The following is a 20012-nucleotide window of genomic DNA, read 5'->3' on the forward strand; positions in this document are numbered from 1 at the left end:
GGTCAGAAATTCAATAATATCAGATACCAACACAACACAAGGTGACAGAACAGAACATCCTTATATCAACTCAAATAGGGAAATCACAAAAACAAAATAAGAATAATTAAAAAAAGAAAAAAATGCTCAAAACAGGGAATCATTGAAGTCATTATGTAAAAGATTACAATAATCAAAAAAGAGGGACTAAATACAGGAGGCACAGATCTTCCATATGGAGAGGAAAACAAGGCGATATAGGATGGCATGAGCTAGGTTTTTACTTAGAAAAATAGGGGTAAATATTAAGATAACCACAAAGAGGTCCAACAATTCCATACTTCAAAATAAAAACCAAGATAAACATAATGATTCAGGAAAAATAAATTCAACTACTATGAAAATGAGGAACACACAATTTACAAAGAAAAACTTATCAGCACAAAAATGGAAAAATGAAATTGTCAACAACACACACAAAAAGGCATCAAAATGACACCACTGAAGTCATACTTATCTATAATTACACTGAAAGTAAATGGTCTAAATGCACAAATAAAGAGACAGAGAGTTCAGACTGGATAAAAAAACACGATCCATCTATATGCTGCCTACAAGAGATACACCTTAGACTTAGAGGCACGAACAAACTAAAACTCAAAGGATAGAAAAAAATATATCAAGGAAACAGCAATCAAAAAAGAGCAGGAATGGCAACATTAATTTCTAACAAAATAGGCTTCAAAGTTAAATCTGCCACAAAGGATAAAAAAGGACATTACATAATGACTAAAGGGACAATTTACCAGGAAGACATAACCATACTAAATATTTATGCACCCAATGACAGGACTGCAAGATACATAAAACAAACTTTAACAGAATTGAAAAATGAGATAGACACCTCCACAATTATAGAAGGAGACTTCAACACACCACTTTCGGAGATGGATAGGCCTTCCATTAAAAAGCTCAATAGAGACACAGAAGATCTAATTGCTACAATCAACCAACTTGATCTTATAGACTTATGCAGAACATTCTACCCAACAGCTGCAAAGTATACTTTTTTTTTTCTAGTACACATGGAACATTCTTTAAAATAGATCACATATTAGGTCATAAAACAAACCTTTGCAGAATCCAAAACATTGAAACATTACAAAGCATCTTCTCAGACCATAAGGCCATAAAAGTAGAAATCAATAACAGAAAAATCAGGGAAAAGAAATCAAACACTTGGAAACTGAACAATACCCTGCTCAAAAAAGGCTGGGTTATAGAAAACATTAAGGAGGGAATAAAGAAATTCATAGAATGCAACGAGACTGAAAACACTTCCAATCAAAACCTCTGGGACACAGCAAAAGCAGTGTTCAGAGGTCAATTTATATCAATAAATGCACACATACATAAAGAAGAAAGAGCAAAAATCAGAGAACTGTCCATACAACTTGAACAAATAGAAAGAGAGCAACAAAACAATCTGTCAAGCACCAGAAGAAAACAAATAATAAAAATTAGAGCAGAATTAAATGAATTAGAGAACAGAAAAACAATTGAAAAATTGACAAAGCCAAAAGCTGGTTCTTTGAAAAAATCAATAAAATTGATAAACCATTGGCCAGACTGACTAAAGAAATACAGGAAAGGAAACATATAACCCAAATGAGAAACGAGATGGGCCATATCACAACAGACCCAACTGAAATTAAAAGAATCGTATCAGATTACTCTGAAAAATTGTATTCTAAGAAATTTGCAAACCTAGAAGAAATGTATGAATTCCTAGAAACACAATACCTACCTAAACTAACACAATCAAAAGTAGAACAACTAAATAGACCCATAACAAAAAAAAAAAAGAGATTGAAAAGGTTATCAAAAAACTCCCAACAAAAAAAAAAAAAAAAAGAGCCCTGGCCCGGACGGCTTCACTGCAGAGTTCTATCAGACTTTCAGAGAAGAGTTAACACCACTACTACTAAAGGTATTTCAAAGCATAGAAAAGGATGGAATACTACCTAACTCATTCTATGAAGCCAGCATATCCCTCATAACAAAAAAAGACGTTACAAAAAAAGAAAATTACAGACCTATATCCCTCATGAACATAGATGCAAAAATCCTCAACAAAATTCTAGCCAATAGAATTCAACAACATATCAAAAAAATAATCCACCATGACCAAGTGGGATTTATACCAGGTATGCAAGGTTGGTTCAATATTAGAAAAACAATTAATGTAATACACCATATAAATAAAACAAAAGACAAAAACCACATGATCTTATCAACTGATGCAGAAAAGGCATTTGACAAAGTCCAACGCCCATTCATGATAAAAACTCTCAGCAAAATAGGAATAGAAGGAAAATTCCTCAACATAATAAAGGCATTTTATACAAAGACAACAGCCAACATCATCCTAAATGGAGAGAGCCTAAAAGCATTCCCCTTGAAAACGGGAACCACACAAGGATGCCCTTTATTACCGCTCTTATTCAACATTGTGTTGTAGGTCCTAGTCAGAGCAATTAGGCTAGACAAAGAAATAAAGGGCATCCGGATTGGCAAGGAAGAAGTAAAATTACCTGTATTTGCAGATGACATGATCTTATATACAGAAAACCCTAAGGAATCCTCAAGAAAACTACTGAAACCAATAGAAGAGTTCAGCAGAGTTTAGGTTACAAGACAAACATACAAAAATCAGTTGGATTCCTCTACATCAACAAAAAGAACATTGAAGAGGAAATCACCAAATCAATACCATTCACAGTAGCCCCTAAGAAGATAAAATACTTAGGAATAAATCTTACCAAAGATGTAAAAGACCTATACAAAGAAAACTACAAGGTACTACTGCAAAAAGCTAAAAGAGACCTACATAAGTGGAAAAACATACCTTGCTCATGGATAGGAAGACTTAACATAGTAAAAATGTCTATTCTAACAAAAGCCATCTACATATACAATGCACTTCAGATCCAAATTCCGATGACATTTTTTAACGTGATGGAGAAACAAATCACCAATTTCATATGGAAGGGAAAAGAGCCCCAGATAAGTAAAGCATTACTGAAAAAGAAGAACAAAGTGGGAGGCCTCACTCTACCTGATTTTAGAGCCTATTATACAGCCACAGTAGTCAAATCAGCCTGGTACTGGTACAACAACAGGCACATAGACCAATGGAACAGAATTGAGAACCCAGATATAAATCCATCCACATATGAGCAGCTGATATTTGGCAAAGGCTCAGTGTCAGTTAATTGGGAAAAAGATGGTCTTTTTAACAAATGGTCCTGGCATAACTGGATATCCATCTGCAAAAAAATGAAACAAAACCCATACCTCACACCATGCACAAAAACTAACTCCAAATGGATCAAAGACCTAAACATAAAGTCTAAAATGATAAAGATCATGGAAGAAAAAAATAGGGACAATGTTAGGGGCCCTAATACAAGGCATAAACAGAATACAAAACATTACTAAAAATGACGAGGAGAAATGAGATAACCAGGAGTTCCTAAAAATCAAACATCTATGCTTATCTAAAGATTTCACCAAAAGAGTGAAAAGGCCACCTACAGACTGGAGAAAAAATTTAAGCTATGACATCTCCGACCAGCGCCTGATCTCTAAAACCTAAATGATTCTGCTAAAACTCAACCACAAAAAGACAAACAACCCAATTAAACACTGAACAGGCACTTGACTAAAGAAGATATTCAGGCAGCTAACAGATACATGGGGAAATGCTCTCGGTCATTAGCCATTAGAGAAACGCAAATTAAAACTACATTGAGATTCCGTCTCACTCCAACAAGGTTGGCATTAATCTAAAAACACAAAATAATAAATGTTGGAGAGGCTATGGAGAGATTGGAACACTTCTACACTGCTTGCGGGAATGTAAAACGGTACAACCACTTTGGAAATCAATTCAGTGTCTCCTTAAAAATCTAGAAATGGAACTGCCATACGACCCAGCAATCCCACTCCTTGGAATATATCCTAGAGAAATAAGAGGCTTTACACAAACAGCTATATGCACACCCATGTTTATTGCAGCACTGTTTACAATAGCAAACAGCTGGAACCAACCAAGGTGTCCATCAGTAGATGAATGGATAAATAAATTATGATATATTCGCACAATGGAATACTACACATTGATAAAGAACAGTGAGGAATCTGTGAAACACTTCATAACATGAAGGAACCTGGAAGGTGTTATGCTGAGTGAAATTAGATGCAAAAGGACAAATATTGTATAAGACCACTACTATAAGATCTTGAGAAACAGTTTAAACTGAGAAGAACACATTCTTTTGTGGTTACGAGAGGGAGGAGAGAGGGAGGGTGGGTGAGGGTTATTTACTGATTAGATAGTAGATAAGAACCACTTTAGGTGAAGGGAAGGACAATGCTCAATACAGGGGAGGTCAGCACAACTGGACTAAACCAAAAGCAAGGAAGTTTCCTGAATAAACTGAATGCTTCGAAGGTCAGCAAAGCAGGGGCAGGGGTTTGGGGAGTATGGCTTCAGGGGACATCTAAGTCAATTGGCAAAATAAATTCTATTAAGAAGACATTCTGCATCCCACTTTGAAGTGTGGCATCTGAGGTCTTAAACGCTAGCAAGCGGCCCTCTAAGATGCATCAATGAGTCTCAACCCATCTGGATCAATGGAGAATGAAGAACACCAAGGACACAATTATGAGCCCGAGAGACAGAATGGGCTGAATGAACCAGAGACTACATCATCCCGAGACCAGAAGAACCAGATGGTGCCCGGCCATAACCGATGACTGCCCTGGCAGGGAACACAACAGAGAACCCCTGAGGGCACAGGAGAACAGTGGGATGCAGACCCCAAATTCTCATAAAAAGACCAAACTTAATGGTCTGACTAAGACTAGAAGAACCTTGGTGGTCATGGTCCCCAAACCTTCTGTTGGTCCAGGACAGGAACCATTCCCAAAGTCAACTCATCAGACATGGATTGGACTGGACAATGGGTTGGAGAGAGATGCTGATGAAGAGTGAGCTACTTGCATCAGGTGGACACTTGAGACTATGTTGGCATCTCCTGTCAGGAGGGGAGAGGGAAGGGTAGAGGGGGTGGGTTAGAAACTGGCAAAATTGTCATGAAAGGAGAGACTGGAAGAAGGGAGAGGGCTGTCTCATTAGGTGGAGAGTAAATGGGAGTATGTAGTAAGGTGTATATAAGTTTATATGTGAAAGACTGACTTGACTTGTAAATTTTCACTTAAAGCACAATAAAAATTATTAAGAAAAAAAAGGGGCATTTGTAGTTTATTATTCTACCCCATGTATTAGAGAATTATATACCTGTCAGTTCTAGTCTTTGCAGTAAACTCCTTCTCCTCACTTATCAACTGTCTCATTATTCGAAACTTCTCATTTACAACAATAGTAAAAAATCTATTATCCAACTATTTTGTGGATTAAGAACGTATATCTGGCAATAACAAATGCTGAGGCATGAAGCCAGAGTAACATTGGCTTTGATGGTTAAGCTTGGCAGTTTTGTAATGGTGTAATGATGTAATTCAGCAGTTATGTAATGATGTAATTTGGCAGCTATGTAATAATGGGATTTGGCAGTTATGTAATGATGCAGTTACCCTCCATTTTGTGATCTGATGTGGTCATCCTCCATTTTCGCATAACACCAATTTCACATAATGACCTGGTCATTGAAAGCTAACCATGTTAATAAATAAGGAGAGGGAATAATGCCTGCATTTACATTGCAATTTATGACATACAAAAATAGTAATACACACGATTTTAAGCATTTATTAATATTCTGGAATTAGAAAACTATTTTAGAAAAGTATTCCCAAGCATTTAAAACATCAGCTATTCAGAGAATCATGTGTAAGATGAAATTAAAATATCTTACTCCTATTCACACCTATACTACCCTTACATCTTATATTTTTGTCATTAAATATTCCCAAATATTGTATTCTGCCACAATAACAATGCTTTTAATGGAATTACCATTTATAAAGGTTAATACCTATATAAATTTCCATCTTATATGAGATAACTTATTTTCTACTCTCTGTTGATATAATTAAGTCATTGATGTGATTTTTAAATGTGTAAACTAGCCAAAAATTTTTAAATTGAACTGTTAGTATACAGTATGGCTTTTCAATTCAATAAGAAAATGACCTTTTTCTCAAAAAATTATGAAGATTATGTTATCAATTTACTTATTCTTAGATTTAAAAAGATGATTATTTCAAACATATATTACCCTCCTCCAAGCACCCACTCTACCACATCCTCCTTTATTTTAAAGCAACTAACCTCTATTTATTTAGAGATAAAATAGAGGCAACCAGGTAGGAACTTCCTCAATTTCTTCACCCAGCCTATTCTCATCTGTGACTGTCTTCATCCATCTCTTTTATTTCTGACTCAGGTAAACTGGACTCTATTTTGCTCAAGCCTAACAACCTTCTCTTCTTATTTGGATCTGTCTCCTTACTGTTTAATAGCTTTTCTTTCCTCTATCAGCTATCCTGTTTTCTTTTGTTCTTTCTTTAAAGCAAACCAACTTACAAACAGACCAACTAATAAACTTTATAAAACAACAACTATAACAAAAACATACATGTCTAGGTCCTATGCCTCCCTCTAACTACATTTTTCTTTCTCCTTTCCTTCATAGTCAGATTTCTAACTTGCCATGTGTTCTGTTGGTGTGTCATCTCCCTTAATAAGGTAAATCACTACCTCCTAATATCAAGACAGAATTCTGTCCTTATCCTGCGTGGACTCTCTGCCTCACTTTTCAAACTTCAGCCTCATCCAGCTTAGCACCACTCTCTATATTTCTTTTCTTAGTAATATAAGCACAAATTACTTAGACATCTAGACTCAAACAAAGCATACTTCCTTTTCTGTTAATATCAACGATCAGCTTGGTGACCAAACCCTCTAAATTCTACCTCCTTACTTTTTCTTGAATCTTTTTCTTCATCACCAATCCTACTGCCATTGCTTTAATTCAGGATCTCATTATTTTCTCTGTTATTTTAGTGCAATAATTACCCTGCAGAAATTCCAACATCAAGCATGCCCCTTCTGCCCATTTTTCCAGGTATCCTTCAAAAAATCCATCAGTGGAATTGCTTTTATGTTAAAATTCAAATCTCACAGCATACTAAACTAGGTTGATAAAATGGACACCATCTGTCTGGAAATTTTGACTAGGCCCCAGAGTTAAGGTTTGTGAGTGGCAGGGAGCCCTACTCTAAAGAGTTACCCGGCCGTGTATGTAACCCATTACCAAATCCATTGCTATCACATCAACTCTGACTCATAGCAGCCCTCTAAGACAAAGTAGAGCTGTCCCATAGAGTTTCCAAGGCTGTAATCTTTACGGAAGCGGCCTGTTGCATCTTTCTCGACCATGTATGTAGGGCTTGCAAAACGGTTCCAAAAGCTAGTTCTGCTAGCTTTAGCCAATTTCCTACCTTGAGGCTACATAATAAAATGTTGTATATACCTGGTGGGGATCAAGGTATCCTCAGCCAAAAGAGTCTGTGTGTTGTATTGCCAGAATCAGGTTGATGGTGAGGCTCATAGGCTAGCTGGCTAAGAAATCATCATTGCTAAGTGACCACATGTAGAGAATCCCTAGAGTGTCTAGTGGTTTCTGTAGAACCACTAAAGTGTCCCAGGAGACAGAATCAGTGCTGAAATCCCTCTAACGCCCACTCACAGCAAATTATAACTCTCATCAGGCTAGTAAGACCTTTTCTGCCATTATTTCTCCACCCTCCCCTGATTCACCATTAATGGCTACATGGAGCGTGGGAGGGTAGTCACAGATCCTGGCATAAAAATAATGTCAGTTATTCTGCAGGCTTCCCAGGCTGAGTCAGCGCAACCTAATGAGAGGGTTGAAACATTAAATCTGATAGGCATTTCTTTAAGCTAGAGGGGCCTTTTTAATATCTGAAAGTGATTAAAAAATTATAGAATTTAGAGGAGATAACATCCTGGAACAGGGAGAGGAGATTTGACATTTTAAGGAAAAAAGGCAGTTATTTGTACCCTATGATGTTCTACAGACTAAAAAAAAAACATTTCTAATAGCAAATAAGATCTTGAACTACTTGTTCCCTTTTTCTCTAGCTTCATCTTTCATCATCAGCCCCTCCAGTCCCAAACTATATGCCTTATCAAAATAAGCTGAACATCCTTCATTCCCATCCTTACTTAACTCTTGTTTGGTTTTAAGATACAGTTCAGGAATTACCTTATCAAAGGAGCCTTCCCTGATGCCGCATCCCACTCCATTTTACATTGGGTGTTCCCTTAGGAGTCCTGATGGCACAGCGTCACTTCCATCTCTTCCCTCATCAACCCATATTGTGGTGTTCTTGTCTTCCTTACAATACTATCTGACTCTTAGAAGTGCAAGCTTTCTTTTATATTGCATCCCTGACACCAACTGTAGTGTCTTTAATATCCTATAGGTTAAATAACTTTGTAAATGAAAACTATTTGATAATAAAATCATTGAATTGAGATATAAATCTGAAAAAAACTATTTTGATTATAATTCACAGATAAAAAAATTGTTCCCTAAAAGACACGAGACTGAACTTTAAAATGCAGCCTGTGCACTGTTATGATTACCTTCATGTGGCTACTTGGAACTTCTCTCCTTCCCTCTTTCTCTCTCTCTCTCCCACACACACACACACACACACTATATTCTTGTGCTGGGGAGATGTAAAAGGACAATACCATTCACCCTCCATCTATCAAGTATTTTCACAGACTCATATCTCATTACGGAACACACTTGAGAGTTCTTTTTCATTATAGGTTTTTCAGTCCTTCTTCGCAGATAATTGTACTCTCTTTCTGTGCTGGCTTCGCCCTGATCTGACCTTTGCCATACTTTGCTGTTATTGATGCCCTTTCTCAACATCTGAAAATGTTTCCAGAAGTACTTTTTCTTTAAACCATATCATACCCAAAAAACATAGTTTATATCAAATAAAATCCAATGTGATTTTTCACTTTATCTTCTCATTAAGATTTCTAACTTTTCTCCTTTGACTTTCACATAATAGCTATGATTCACTAAAACAAAGAGAGAGTGATTTAAGGAAAAGGGATGTGAGATCCACCATGTAAATGTTTCAACTCTTGAACAGTATTTCCATATGCATGTGTGCACACATGGATCATTAAGGAAAGAAAAAAATTTTTTTTTCTGTTCCAGCATAGGAACTAGAGCGATATTGTCCTACCTTTGAATAAACTTGCAGAAATGTCTTTATTTGCTATTTGTTATTCCTGACAAACAGCATAACGAAGTTTATCATCTTTAAGGGCAGAATTGTGACAATCAGAGGAGTTTCTTAGCCATGACTTGCCTACCTGAACTACTTCAGGCAGGCTGCTTACAGTAACCGATAGTCAACTCTACTGAGAAGCTCATGGGAGGACACTATAGACTCTCACACATCGAGTGACTGGTGTCAACTTATGTGGAGATACATAGGGTCTTTTAGCAGCTACTTTGAAATCCTGTTGTTGTTAGATGCCATCATGTTGGTTCCCACTCATGGTGAAACTGTATAACAGAACAAAACACTGCCCGATCTGATGCCATCCTCACAATCATTGCTATGCTTGTTCCCATTGTTGCAGCCACTGTGTCAATCCATCTCATTGAGAGTCTTCCTCTTTTTCACTGACCCTCTACTTTACCAAGCATGATGTCCTTCTACAGGGTCTGATCCCTCCTGATAACAAACCCAAAGTATGTGAGACTAAGTCTCGCCATCCTTGCTAATAAGGAGCACTTTGGTTGTACTTCTTCCAAAAGAGACTTGTTCATTCTTTTGGCAGTACATGGTATGTTCAATATTCTTTGCCAAAACCACAATTCAAAGGCATCAATTCTTCTTCTGTCTTCCTTTTTCATCGTCCAGTTTTCACATGCATATGAGGTGATTTAAAACACCTGGACTTGAGTCGGATGCACATTAGTCTTCAAGGTGACATCTTTAGTTTTCAACACTTTAAAGAGGTCTTTTGCAGCAGATCTGCCCATTGCAATGTGATGTTTGATTTCTTGGCTGCTGCTTCCATGGGTGTTGATTGTGGATCCAAGTAAAATGAAATCCCTGACAACCTCAGTCTTTTCTCCATTTATCATGATGTTGCTTATTGGTCCAGTTGTGAGGATTTTGGTTTTCTTTATGTTGAAGTGTAATCCATACTGAAGGCTGTGGTCTTTGATCTTCATTAGTAAGTGCTTCAGGTCCTCTTCACTTTCAGCAAGCAAGGTTTTGTAATCTGCATAACAGAGGCTGCTAATGAGTCATCCTCCAATTCTAATGCCCCGTTCTTCTTCATTCCAGCTTCTAGATTATTTGCTTAGCATACAGATCGAATAGGTATGGTGAAAGGAACAACATGACACACCTTTCCTGACTTCAGAATACACACTATCCCCTTGATCTCTTCAAGCAACTGCCTCTTGATCTCTGTAGAGGATCCTCATGAACACAAGTAAGTGTTCTGGAATTCCCGTTCCTCACAACGTTATTCATAATTTGTTATGATCCACACAGTCAAATGCCTTTGCACAGTCAATAAAACACAGGTAAACATCTTTCTGGTATTCTCTGCTTTCAGCCAGGATCCATCTGAAATCAGCAATGATATCCTTTGTTCCATGTCCTCTTCTGAATCGGGCTTGAATTTCTGGCAGTTCCCTGTCAAAATATTGCTGCAGCTGCTTTTGAATGATAATCAGCAAAATTTTACTTGTCTGTGACATTAATGATATTGCTCAATAATTGTCATATTCAGTTAGGTCATCTTTCTTGGGAACAGGCATAAATATGGATCTCTCCCAGCTGGTTGGCCAGGAAGCTGTATTCCAAATTTCTTGGAATAGACAAGTGAGCATTTCCAGCTCTGCATCTGTTTGGCAAAACATCTCAATTGGTATTCCGTCAATTCCTGAAGCTTTGTTTTTCACCAATGCCTTCAGTGCAGCTTGGACTTCTTTCTTCAGTACCATTGGTTACTAATCATATGCTACCTCCTGAAATGGTCAAACATCGACCAGTTCTTTTTGGTGCAATGACTGTGTATTCTTTCCATCTTCTTTTGATGCCTCCTGTGTTGTTTAATATTGTCCCCATAGAATTCTTCAATACTGTGACTTTGGGCTTGAATTTTTTCTTCAGTTCTTTCAGCTTGAGAAAAGTCGAGCATGTTCTTCCCTTTTAGTTTTCCAACTCCAGGTCTTTGCACATGTCATTATAGTACTTTACTTTGTCTTCTCGAGACGCCCTTTGAAATCTTCTGTTCAGCTCTTTTACTTCATCATCCCTTCCTTTCGCTTTAGCTACTGTACATTCAAGAGCAAGTTTCAGAGTCTCTTCTGACATCCATTTTGGTCTTTTCTTTCTTTCCTGTCTTTTTAATCACCTCTTGCTTTCTTCATGTATGATGTCCTCGATGTCATCACACAACTCATCTGGTATTTGGTCATTAGCATTCAATGTGTCAAGTCTATTCTTGAGATGGTCTCTAATTCAGTTGGGGTATACTCAAAATCATACTTTGGCTCTCATGGACTTGTTCTAATTTTTTTTAGTTTCCACTTGAACTTGCATATGAGCATTGATGGTATGATTCACAGTTGGCCCCTGGCCTTGCTCTGACTGAAGATATTGAGCTTTTCCATCATCTCTTTCCACAGATGTAGTCAATTTGATTCCTGTGTATTCCATCTAGTGAGGTCGGCCCCTGGCCTTGCTCTGACTGAAGATATTGAGCTTTTCCATCATCTCTTTCCACAGATGTAGTCAATTTGATTCCTGTGTATTCCATCTAGTGAGGTCCACATGCATAGTCACCATTTATGTTCTTGAAAAAAGATATTTGCAATGAAGAAGTTGTTGGTCGTGTAAAATTCTATCATGTGATCTCTAGCATCATTTCTATTACCAAGGCCATATTTTCCAACTACCAATCCTTCTTCTTTGTTTCCAACTTTCTCATTCCAATCATCAGTATTTATCAACAAATCCTGATTGCATGTTTGATCAATTTTGGACTGCAGAAACTGGTAAAAATCTTCAGTGGCTTCATCTTTTTGGCCTTAGTGGTCGATGCATAAATTTGAATAATAGTCATATTAATTGGTCTTACCGACAGTGTTGTTCTTCAGGATAGATCTCAAAATGTTCTTTTTGACAATGAATGCAATACCATTCCTCTTCAATTCGTCATTTCCTATGTAGTAGGCCATATGACTGTTCAATTCAAAATGGCCAATACCAGTCCACTTCAGTTCACCAATGCCTAGGATATTGATGTTTATGTGTTCCATTTCATTTTTGATGATTTCCAATTTTCCTAGATTTATATTTCTTACATTCTACGTTCTGATTATTAATGGATGTTTGCAGTTGTTTCTTCTCATTGAGTCATGCCACATCAGCAAATGAAGGTCCTGAGAGCTTGATTCCAGCCATGTATTAAAGTCCACTCTATTTGAGGAGGCAGCTCTTCCCTAGTCGTATCTTGAGTGCATTCCAACCTGACGGACTCATCTTTCAGCACTATATCAGACAATTTTTTTTTTTTTTATTAGACAATGTTCCGTTGCCATTCATAAGGTTTTCACTGGCTAATTCTTCTCAGAAGTAAACTGCTGGGACCTTCTTCCTAGTCTATCTTAGTCTGAAAGCTCAGCTAAAGCCTGTCCACCGTGGGTGACCCTGGTGATATCGGAATACAGATGGCGTAGCTTTTAGCATCACAGCAATATGCAAGCCCCCACAGTACGTCAAACTGACAGACACGTGAAATCTTATCGTAATAAAACTCATTGCTGTCAGATCAATTCTGTCTCATAGTGACCATGTAGGATACAGTAGGACTGCCCCATAGAGTTTCCAAGGCTATAAATCTTAATGGAAGCAGACCGTTACATCTTAATTTGATATACACTACTCATTTAAAGGAATTTGTTTCCAGAATAGCAACATAGCCTTACAATTTGGATGCCAAAATGATTCCAATGCACTATGAAAGCAGTTACCCTATTTTTTCACAAATAATGCTCTTAACACATATAACATGTGACATGCCTTACTTATGAAAACAGCAAGGGGGCTGCACAGTTGGCAAAAACATATAATGTGCCTGTTACTTACATAAAATACCATATACTAATGGAATCCTTTATTATTATTATTATTACTATTTGTAACATAAAGTTCATAATACTTAGGCTAAAATAGATAAATGGAATATTTTGAAACTGACTATAGATATATATGTTCTTGAATTTTTTTCTACCTTCATGGAAGGCTTAATTTAAATCAATTTTCACGTTTTAAAGCATCTCATTAAAGAAAAAGTTAAAACAAATCAAGTATCATAACCAGCTAGCATGTTAAGCACATTTGTTCTTAATGATACACACACTCCAAATATGGGATTTTGGGTAGAGCTGGGGGAGGATAAAAATTTAATCATTCCACAAGATTTCCAGAACATGCAAAAACCATTTAGAAAACTCTAATTATGACATTAAGTGCACTAACTTTTCATACTCACTTCAACAGAACATGCATTTCTATAGATTATACTGTGCACAAATGAAACAAATGTTTTGCTTTGATTCGTTTTTTAAAAATATACACTGCAGAAATAAGAGGTTTAATTATGGTTCATTCTAAATCTTTTTGGACTTAAAAACGCCCCATAAACCCACACATCTCCAAAGATGTGGTATTACAATGACAGCAATTTATTGTTAGTTCCAAACACTGCTGAAATATCCTAGACCTTTGTCAGTTTGCCCAGGACTATTTTGGAAACATGTGGTAGAAAAGTTTAATTTTCTATTATCATGTGACCATTAGTCATCAAAAAAATACATAATGTGTGAATGTGCACTGTTTGGAGTTACTTCAGAAAAATTTTCAGTTGTACATAACATTAATAGTATTTATGCATTTGTCTCACCTCTTTGGCCTTGCTTATTATTTTGGATTATGAGGGGTTAATGCACAGGTAAAATGTGGTTCTGCGTCCAAATCTAACTACAAAGATTCAAGTTAATTACTTGTATGGTCCTATTGCTAACCTCTTGTGATGAGCACATCACTCGCCAACATGGTTTGGCAGAAAAAGCATCCAACCAAAGGTATTAGGAATTAGAACGGATGGAACCAAGTTCCAGTTTTGCTGATGACTTGAAAGTGACCTTAATAGAATACTATGTTTTTCTGGCTTCAAAGAATTTATGATTAAAATATCATTAATTGACTAATATTTTCTATGTAGGTCAGAGTAGATGGCACTGTACAAGAAAATAATAGTTGCCTGAGCCAATCGCAGAGATACAAAGAGGAAATGCGTGTGTGTGTGTGTGTGAGTGTGTGTGTGGTATTCAAGTTAGATCCTGCAACAAATAAAAAATCACAAAGAATGGCTACTCAAGTGACTAGAAATTGAAAATCTATATCAAAACAACTGAGAGTATTGAATAAAAGGCATAGTAAAATATGCCAGGCCACCAGCCAAAGGGTGTTTATTTAACACTTAAACCTTTATATATTCATTTCAGCTCCTGATTTGTACATTTTGGAACAAACTTTGAAGCATCCTGAGTGCTTACTTTCTGTTTTCTTTGCTGGTTCCATTGATCCTCACAAACTCATAGGGACCCTACAGAACAGAGTAGAATGACCCCATAGGGTTTCCAAGCTGTAAATCTTTACAGAAGCAGCCTGTCACAACTTTCTCCCACAGACTGGCTGGTGGGTTCAAACGACCAGCCTTAGGTTAGCAGCTGAGTGCTTAACCACTGCACCATCAGGGCTCCAGAATTCATTTGACAGCAACGGGTTTCATTTTTTGAGGGGTAGCTTACCTCATGAACAGATGTTTCTCAAGTGTTGGTCCTTAACTCTCTTTGTTATTCTTTTTATATTCACTTTCTATGGTCACATTGTATACTTTTGCATTTTTTGAACTCCAGTTTCCCATCTAAAACCATTTACATTTCTGGACAGATTCCAAAATTCCATATGCACCTCGAAATCCCAAATTGAACATTTAAAATTTCCCTCAGACAGTCCTCCTCGAGACTTTCTGCCTTCAAGAAAAAATAACAATGCCATTTTTGTGTCAAAACTTCTGCTTCCACAATTGTGGTCTCTGTGTTTTTATATGTCATATTGGCCCAAAAGATCCAAAATATATTTCTTTAATATTCCAGTATTCAAATATCACAAAGCGCTCTATTTATACAAAATGGCTATGCATGTAATAATTGAGATTTCTGGGGAAAGACAGGAAAGAGGTTTAAGTTAAGTCTCTGCCACAAAAGTAACATCAAATTGAAAATTAAATTCCCAAATTCCTTAAAATTTTTTCTTGACTATTCCACAACTGAGAAAATGCCACTGGCCTCTCACTCTGTTTATTCTACCTATACATACCACACTTATGTGTTTTAAACTATTCCTATTTAAAGGAGGGTTAAAATTATTGTTCCAATATTATATTAATGACCTGTGGGAATAACGGCTAAATGATATATATATATACATATATATATAATCTGTAGCCATCAAGTTGATTCCAACTCATAGCAACCCTATAGGACAGAGCAGATCTGCCCCATGGGGTTTCCAAAGCTGTAAATCTTTATGGAAGTAGATTGCCACACCTTTTTCCCATGGAGTCGTTGGTGGGTTTGAACTGCCAACCTTTTGGTTAGCTACCAACCATTTAGCCATTTTACTGCCAGGGCTCCTATCTATCTGCCCGCCTGCCTGCCTACCTGCCTGCCCGCCCACCCGCCCACCCGCCTGCCTATCAATCATGTATCTACCTATCTATCTATCTATCATCTATCATCTATCTATCATCTATCTACCTACCTATGTATCATCTATCATCTATTTATCTATCTATCTAATCTATCTATCCATCTATCTATCTGTCTATCTATCATCTATCTATACACATATACATATAATGGTATAAATTACATATGTCATTATGTTGTTAGGTGCCGTCAAGTCAATTCCAACTCATAGCCACCCTATACACAACAGAATGAAACACTCCCCACTCCTGTGCCATCCTCACAATTACGCTACGATTGAGCCCATTGTTGCAGCCACCATGTCGATCCGTCTAGTTGAGGGTCTTCCTCTTTTTTGCCAACCCTCTACTTCACCATGCATGACATCCTTCTCCAGGGACTAATGCTTCCTGATAACATGTCCAAAATATGTGAGACGTAGTCTCACCATTCTGGCTTCTAAAGAGCATCGTGGCTGTACTTCTTCCAGGGCAGATTTGTTCATTCTTTTGGCAGTCCACAGTATATTCAACATCCTTCTCCAGCACAATTCAAAGGCATCAATTCTTCTTCGGTCTTCCTTATCTATTGTTCAGTTTTTGCATGCGTATGAGGTGACTGAAAACAGTATGGCTTGGGTCAGGCACACCTTAGTCCTCTTTCAACACTTTAAAGAGGTCCTTTGCAGCAGATTTGCCCAATGCAATGCATCTTTTGATTTCTTAACTGCTGCTTCATTGGGTGTTGATTGTGGATCCAAGTAAAATGAAATCCTTGACAGCCTCAATCTTTTCTTCATTTATCATGATTTTGGTTATTGGTCCAGTTGTGAGGATTTTTTTTTTTTTTTTTTTATGTTGAGGTATAATCCATACTGGAGGCTGTGCACTTTGATCTTCATCATTAAATGCTTCAATTCCTTTTCACTTTCAGTAAGCAAGGTTGCGTCATATGCATAATGCAGTTTGTTAATGAGTCTTCCTCCAATAAATTACACATATATATATATATAAATTACACACATGTATATACATCAGTGTTTGTACACATATATACAAAATTGCTAGACAAGGAAAACATAAGGACAAAACCTTTTTTTCTTTACTTTGAAATCGTCTCTTACCCTCCTGAAATTGCACTGATTCATTGTTTTGAGCGCTGTAATAAAATTATAAAGCTAACTTTTAATGGAAAATACGTTTTTATACATCCATGTTATATACAAAACTGTATGCATGTTAAAACCCAAAATAAGAATGAAGAATTATAACTATTCACTTATTATTTTGATAGTTCTATCTATAATATTGGAGCCCTGGTGGTACAGTGGTTAAGAGCTCAGCTGCTAACCAAAAGGTCAGCAGTTTGAATCCACCAGCAGCTCCTTGGAAACCCTATGGGGCAGTTCTACTCTGTCCTATAGAGTGCTATGAGTCAGAATCAACTCGAAGGCAATGGATTATCTATAATATTTTTTGAAAATAACTTTTTTTAACCATATAAACAGACTTATTTATAAAAGCTAAAGAAAACAATGAATCAATGCATGGGTGGAATTAAAAGGTAGCATTAAAAAAAAAAAACAAAAAACTCTTTTCTTGGTAGTCCCCATGTTTGTAAATGTTACTCAACAGAGGCCATACAGGGTTTTTAGGCAAAAAAAATAAGTATTTGTTGAATATAACTATCCTTGGTTCCAACCAAGAAATGCCAGTAGCCATCACTGTGACAACCAAAGCACCCTCACATATTTTCAAAACTCTCTTGGGGTAGGGAAAAGGAAGGAAAGGTGATATCTATCTCTCATTGAGAACATGATGGAGCTGAGGAGGCTGAATGAATCCCTGTATGACAGTGGCAGCGCAGACATCTGACCTCCTCTAACTTCACCAGGGTAAGAGAGAATCGCCATCAGCATCAGCCTAAGGTTGATTCCTACAAAGCAGAGGTCAGACACGTGTTCTCTCTCCAAACTTTTTACCAATCCTGACACCAGCCGTCCCTCCCACAGCACTGTCTACTTCTCTGCTGGGTTTGATAATTCATTGCAATGGCCACACAGAACGCAAAAGCCATACACACAGTTATGGGGTTTATTAGGGAAGTAATAGGCTACAATTCAGGGTCAGAAATAACTAAGGATACAGTTCTTTGATCAGGACAGCTTCTTTTCTGTTGTGCTCTCAGGCAGGTCATTCCCTGGCCCTTGCCCTCTTGGCCCTTGGCCCTCAGGCCTCTTGTGCCAACCAGGGCCCTGCCCTGCTTGATCAAGTGTTACAAAGCTCTTTATCTCCACCAATAAGTGCCCAGAGTCACCTCACTTCACCAGTAAGCCTCAGCCTGAAAGCGCTCAGCTCTCTAGCTCCATGGCTCAGCAAGCCTATCTCTGCTGGCAAATGCCTGGAGGTATCCCACTCCGCTAGCAAACTTCCTGGCTGAAGGCACTCGGCTTTCTCACTCTGTGGGCTGGGAAGCCCATTGCGCCATCTACTGCTGGTCTTCTGGTTCTGCTGCCTCTACTGATGCTGTTTCTCTGCTGCTGCTTCTCTCTGTCAATCTCTGTCTCTCTAGTCTCTCTGTCTGTGTCTGTCTCCTGAGTCTCGGAGATTCTCAGCACAGGGGTCCCAGGTCCAAAGGACATGCTCCATTCCTAGCTTTTCTTTCTTGATGCCAGTGTGGTCCTCCCTTTCTGACTCTGTGATGGCTCATTTTAAGCCTAGTGGGATGGCAAAACTGACCATTCCCCTTGGTAGGGTTCCATACACCTTATTTGCATGGCCCCACCCCCACGAGAGTACCATGCAGCTTATTTGCATTAACAATCTATCCAATCCCCTTGCTGGGCCACAAGCACCTCATTTGCATAGTCCCACCCAGTCATTTGGTCATAGTTACAAAACCATGGTGAAGAAGGCCATATAAAAATGATCCGTCGCACTGCACTCTGAAACTATCACCCTGAGATAATCTTTAAACCTTAAGCCAAAAATATTCCCTGAAATCTTCTTAAAACCAAACAATAGTTTAGCTTAACTAGTAAAAACTGTTTGTCTTGAGCATTATGCTCTTTTAAGAAACTATCTAAATGGGATCAAAGTGACAAGAGTAACTCAAAAGCTTAGATGTGAACCTTAGGGGGCAGTGGGTTTATGTTAATAAGGGATGAATGACTCACAAAAGGAGGATGAGAATGGTTGCACAACTCAAAGAACTTAATGTCAGTGAATTGTACATGAAGAAACAGCAGAATTGGTGCATGTTTTGCTCTGTGTATTCTCAGCAACAAAAAGAATTCTAAAAAAAAAAAAAAGATCAAAGGTCTCAAAATGAAGCAGGCAGAATTTAGTAAACCTGGCCTTGGCCCTACTAGCTCTGCGATCTTAAGTAAATTACCACTCTCTCTAGGCCTCAGTTTATCCTTGCGTGATGTGGTCTTAACAATAGTTGCCCTCAAGCCTCTCAGAATCATGGCTTGATTCTGTAACAGTGACTGTGAAAAAGCTTTGTATAATATCAGGTGCCACAAAAAATTATAATTTTGTGTTTCACTTAACAATTATCCTATACTGTACTTTTCATGAGGAAACCCTGATGGCCCAGTGGTTAAGAGCTACGTCTGCTAACCAAGAGGTCAGCTGTTCGAATCCACCAGGTGCTCCTTGGAAACTCTATGGGGCCATTCTACCCTGTCCTATAGGGTGGCTATGAGTCGGAATCAACTCGATGGCAATGGGTTTGGTTTGGTTTGGGTACTTTTCAAGGTTACTTAAAAAAAAAAAAAAGGTTAATTAGATGAGATTTAAGGTAAATATATATATATATATATTTGGACACAGGTGTACTAATTTGGACACAGGTGTACTAATTTGGAGGCTCTGATTTTTCGAGTTATCCAGGCCAGGAGCAGTTCTCATCCTTGACCCTGTGTTACAGCCTTAATGAGGCTGCACAGCCACCTGCTGGGAGCTCCAAAGGTGACAGGAAAGAAGGTGGTACTTAGCAGGAATTTATTTATTTATTTATTTTTTAAGGGCTGGTTCTGGTGACAAAACCAACAGCACATCCATTTCAATGTATTTCTAGGGATTTAGGAAACGACAGATT

General features: G+C 37.7%; 1 protein-coding gene across 3 annotated transcripts in view; it reads right to left on the reverse strand.

Moving 5' to 3' along the window:
- Window positions 1-20012, reverse strand: part of CACNA2D1 (calcium voltage-gated channel auxiliary subunit alpha2delta 1) — a 542050-nt gene that overhangs the window by 272928 nt on the left and 249110 nt on the right. The gene's annotated exons all lie outside the window — the stretch shown is intronic.

The sequence above is a fragment of the Elephas maximus genome, chromosome 8 (genome assembly GCF_024166365.1).
Source record: "Elephas maximus indicus isolate mEleMax1 chromosome 8, mEleMax1 primary haplotype, whole genome shotgun sequence".
Lineage (NCBI taxonomy): Eukaryota > Metazoa > Chordata > Mammalia > Proboscidea > Elephantidae > Elephas > Elephas maximus.